Source organism: Macrobrachium nipponense, chromosome 17 (assembly GCF_015104395.2).
Source record: "Macrobrachium nipponense isolate FS-2020 chromosome 17, ASM1510439v2, whole genome shotgun sequence".
NCBI lineage: Eukaryota > Metazoa > Arthropoda > Malacostraca > Decapoda > Palaemonidae > Macrobrachium > Macrobrachium nipponense.
This window is the reverse complement of record NC_087210.1, coordinates 32,316,708-32,321,291: the sequence shown is the minus strand read 5'-3', so window position 1 is coordinate 32,321,291 and position 4,584 is coordinate 32,316,708. Positions and strand designations below refer to the sequence as shown.

General features: G+C 32.0%; 1 long non-coding RNA gene across 1 annotated transcript in view; it reads left to right on the top strand.

Moving 5' to 3' along the window:
- The window catches only part of LOC135196170 (uncharacterized), a 5,498-nt gene extending 1,421 nt beyond the window's left edge, over window positions 1-4,077 (top strand). Inside the window, exons 1-2 of the long non-coding RNA XR_010310338.1 lie at window positions 1-3,305; window positions 3,336-4,077. The exon at window positions 1-3,305 is cut by the window's left edge and continues 1,421 nt beyond it. This is a non-coding gene — a long non-coding RNA (uncharacterized LOC135196170). The remainder of the gene's footprint in view (window positions 3,306-3,335) is intronic.
- Window positions 4,078-4,584: the final 507 nt, after the last annotated feature.

The window sequence follows — 4,584 nt, the reverse complement described above, 5'->3', positions numbered from 1 at the left end:
GATTATTAAAGGCATATACTTAGCCATTGCCAGCCTAAACTTTTACTAATTGTTAATGAACCAATTTTTGCTTTATTAAAGTGTTAGAAAACACACAGGGCAGCCTTAGTTAAGTTTTTCAACTTGGTGGTCTTGTTAAACTGCCAAATATTAACAGTTTAAAACGTGAAAAAATTATGTTTAGAAATGCAAAAGTATATTTAGAAGTTCAAAATGAATTTTTCTCTGTATTAAGAAATGTAATTATTGTCCTCATTTACAATTTTTTTCTCTGAAACACATTGTACCTCGAGGTGCAACAGCCTCTACAGAAATTGTAAGGGTTTAGCACGAAGTACCTAGGGGACTGCTTTTTTTGGCTTGTTTTAGCTCAAGAAATATATATCCAAATCTAAACACACTTTTTATATTAGTTTCGATTTTGTTTGCATGTTATCCTGCAGTTGTCTGTTGTTTATAGCAAAAATGCATACTAACACCAACTTGAAACATTGCATGACATTGCAAATGTAAAAAGATAATCAGTGGAAGTGATATGGCTTTTTAAGTTGAAATCCACTGACTTACAGGTAAATGGACATTTCCAAAGCTTTGGAATTAGTATATACCCCTTGTGTACAATATTTTTTTTTAAGGCACTGGTCCCTGCAGAGAAACAAATGCATTTGGTAGGCACGATACATGCAAACAAAATATAAGTTAAATGCACAAGCACCCTGTTGAATAAAATGTACGTAATAGATTAGATATAGTACTCAGTTGACAAATTTATTGACTGTTAAATATGCTTTGTGGACAGAATTTATCTAGTAGACAAAATACCTTGTACATCAAATACTTAGATGAATTTGCCTATTTGGTGTGTTTGTTCATTGGATACATTTAGTGGTTTGGATGCATTTGATAAATTGAATACAGTTTGTCTATTGGGTACATTTTGCATATTGGATGCATTTTGTCTGCTGTGTTACTCAGCAGGGACCTTCAGCAGGTTTGGCATTTTCTACTGATTTATGAGAATCAGTAATATAAACTCAGTTTCTTACATAGAAGCTATGCCCACACTTTTTCTGTAGTAAGCCATGTTACTTCTAGTTGGCACTCATATGTAATTCTGAAACAGGCAATAGATTAAATCTTGATCACCCAAATTATATTAATTTGGTATATAAGTACATATATTGAAATATGGCAGATCCCATTCACATGTAGGCATTAAGGGAAATGATGATGGTAAATCAACTAGAGTTGCAATTCATATAACCACATCAGATATATAAATTCCTGTCAGTGACTCGATACTATCTCTATAACCCATTATCTTGGTGCAAATGATGAACTGTGTTGGATTGGCCTGTGTGGAAAGAAGGTGAGTAAGGCTCCTGGTACTTTGATATGGTCACATAACCATCATAGCAGGTGATTGTTTAAAGCCTCAAAAAACCATCATTAATTGATGGCAAACTTCATGGAATAATGAATCTGTAACAAGAAGTCAAGCAAATCAAATTCATTTGGATTATGGTATTTTTTGAATCAGAATGAATGCCACTTTGAAATAATTTCATCCAGTTTTTAAATTGGTTTCTCATGTGATTCATACTCATAATGAACAGCCTGCAAGACCCATTCCTTGTAAGCACAGAATGCAGGCTAGCCTAATGGTTATAAATATGTAATTGTGAAGTTTTAGAAAAAAAGTCAGTTAATAAAAATTTTTCATAATATTCATAATATGTAGTTTATCTAGTAAGCAAATTTTTAAAGAGCCATCAGTTACTGGGAACAATTTTAACTTTATTATTAAATACCAAACTTCTTGACCATCCCTGTTATGATCAGGTATTCCACTGTAACTCAGTGATGAGGTTAAACTACTTTACGATGATGATACTTGATGTTTTGATATTAAACTAAACTCCACACAGGCCTTTGGGCAATACATTTATGTGAAGTGAATGTTTAAAAGTCTTAGAAATGAACATAGTATTCCATATTCCCCTCCTGATCGCATTCTCTAAGCGGTGCACATTAAAACTCGTTGTATGTTTGTCTCTTATTTTGTTTGTAATTCATCACTAGTTTGACAAACTAGCATAAGCCATTTTTTTCTCATTCTGAGAAAATAGGCTTCAAAGAATTTTATACTAGTATTCAAAGCTTATAATTAGCTCATCTTTTGTGAAAATTATTTTGGAAAATCTGACAATCCAGACAGCTGAAATTTTGTTATGCTACAGAATATCAGAATTATAGACACTGACTGGAAAACTCAAAAACTTAAAAAAAAAAAAAAAATGGGATATGCCAGTTTGTCAAAACAGGGATGAATTAACCCTACCTAGGAACCTTGAGATCATAGTCAAACTTTTTTTGTAACTAATGGGTCAGCAATTGTGGAGTGACATAGATTTAGTTGGTGTCATAATTATAGTATTTGTCAGGATATGGTGTGATATCATATAGCATGTGATCTTTAGTAAAAGTAATAAATAAAGTGGACAGTTTGTAAGGGGATGGCATTACAAGTGGAAATCCTTTCTCTCTTTTGGTATGTGAGTGTTAATAGTATTAAGCATTTTATGACTAGTCACAAAAATATCTAGTACACATAGTACAACACTGTAAACCTACATCTCGCTGTTATATTTCACAACTTTTTATAAAGGGCTGATGAACATTTCCAGAGATTCTCACCATCTTTTTGTTTATTGTGTAAAAAACTAAAACTATGCTTGATGTAGTAGGAGGGAGTTCTCGTCAGTCTATGCATATAGTACATGTAGTAAGATATAATCTTCAGTCACATCCTGCTTGTTTAAGTGGTTACAAAGTGGAATGAGAAGAGAAATAGGTTTGCCTGTGATTTGTTCACCTTAAATGTGTGGCTATTACTAGCAAATACATATCCTGCAGTAAGTTTTTACTTTTACTGTATCATTACAATTACGCTTACATTATATGCATGTTGATATAAAATAAATGAAATGGAATGTTTAGTGAAAGTTGCCATCATCTCTCCCCTTTTCATTATCATCACCATAATGATCTTTTTGCTATTGACAATTTTTACATCATAGTAGTGTTATGTTCTATTTGCACATTGCTGTAGTAGTCTTGAAATAGTGTTTCTTCCACTCTAGAGAATGCTCTGCAAAGCACATTTTATATGCAGTAAGAATTTGTGGCTGATGAAAATGAGGATGAACAGCTCACCAGTTGCCTTATTATAGTTGTCAACTATGTATTAGTCATATCCATACTGTGTTTACATGGAATAGTAGAGATCAAACTCATATTCTTTGGCCAGGAAATATGAGAATTTTGTAGGTCAGTATATGATTCTCAAATGGTTGTAGTTCCAGCTTGCACAGTTAATCCCCAAACTGCTGCTGTTGTAAAAATTGATGCCGCTAAAAGGTGAATATTGTTGTTATGGTGATGGTTGAATTTTACAGCCAATGGGTAAATCCTATCATCCCCATGAGGTTGGGATTGTATGTTGTAACAGTCAAGATAAGGTAATCAGGTTGTAGATAAGAGAGCCAGTTTATATTTATTCTTATGGTATTGTTTGGCCACCAGTAATTGCTAAGATCATGCACAAATTTTTATAATTTTTTTTTCATTGACAAAGATACAAGGTGACTTACCATATGTACTCGTGTATCATGCAACTTACTGAGAATTTTTCTGGGTTACATCATACTTGAAGTATAAAATGTGATTGTGTGGGCATGGTCATGTCTAAATTGTAACACAAAGCTTGGTTTATTGTTTATTATTCATCAGTTTGTAAGCCACAATTCACACATCTTAGTGATTGTTATTAATTGTTTATATAAGCTTTTTGCATGAAAATGCTGTGATAGGCTATAATATAAATGTACAATTCTAAATAAGTTAGAAAAAAATTTGTTTTAAAATGAAGATGAACAATAAGTATTGGAGACATACATTATTACTGACTCATGTAAGTTGCCAACTAAAACTAGTGAGTATTTGACAACATAATTTCTAATCATGTATGTCTACTGTATTTTTAATGGTTTCATTAAATGTTTTGAATAAATTGCTTCTTAGTTTTTGCAATACCCTTTTCATAGTCATCTTTTATATAAATAGCGATGTGTATTCTTGAAGAAGTTGGGGATGAGAGGTGGAACCAGCTGAAAAAAAAGAATAGACAACTGTAAATGAATAAGAACTCCCATAGCACTTGAAAATCTATGACTACTGAAGATATTTGTTTTGTTATATGTATACCTATAGTACTCATATGTAATGTTTTTGTATTTGGTGATAAGTGTAAATTATATTTTTTTTATAATATGTATTTTGTAAAATTCTATTCTAGATGAGTAACCATATATATTCTCAAAGGGGGAAGGGAGGCGTCGAGTCAGGAAATGCAAGTAGATGAAGAACAGAATTTTAAAAAATCAAAATCAATAATTTAATGTGGTACCAGTTTTGTAACCTAGTGAAGAACAGAATTTTAAAAAATCAAAATCAATAATTTAATGTGGTACCAGTTTTGTAACCTAGGGGAATCTCTATTTTCTTTAGCTCAGGGACAGATCT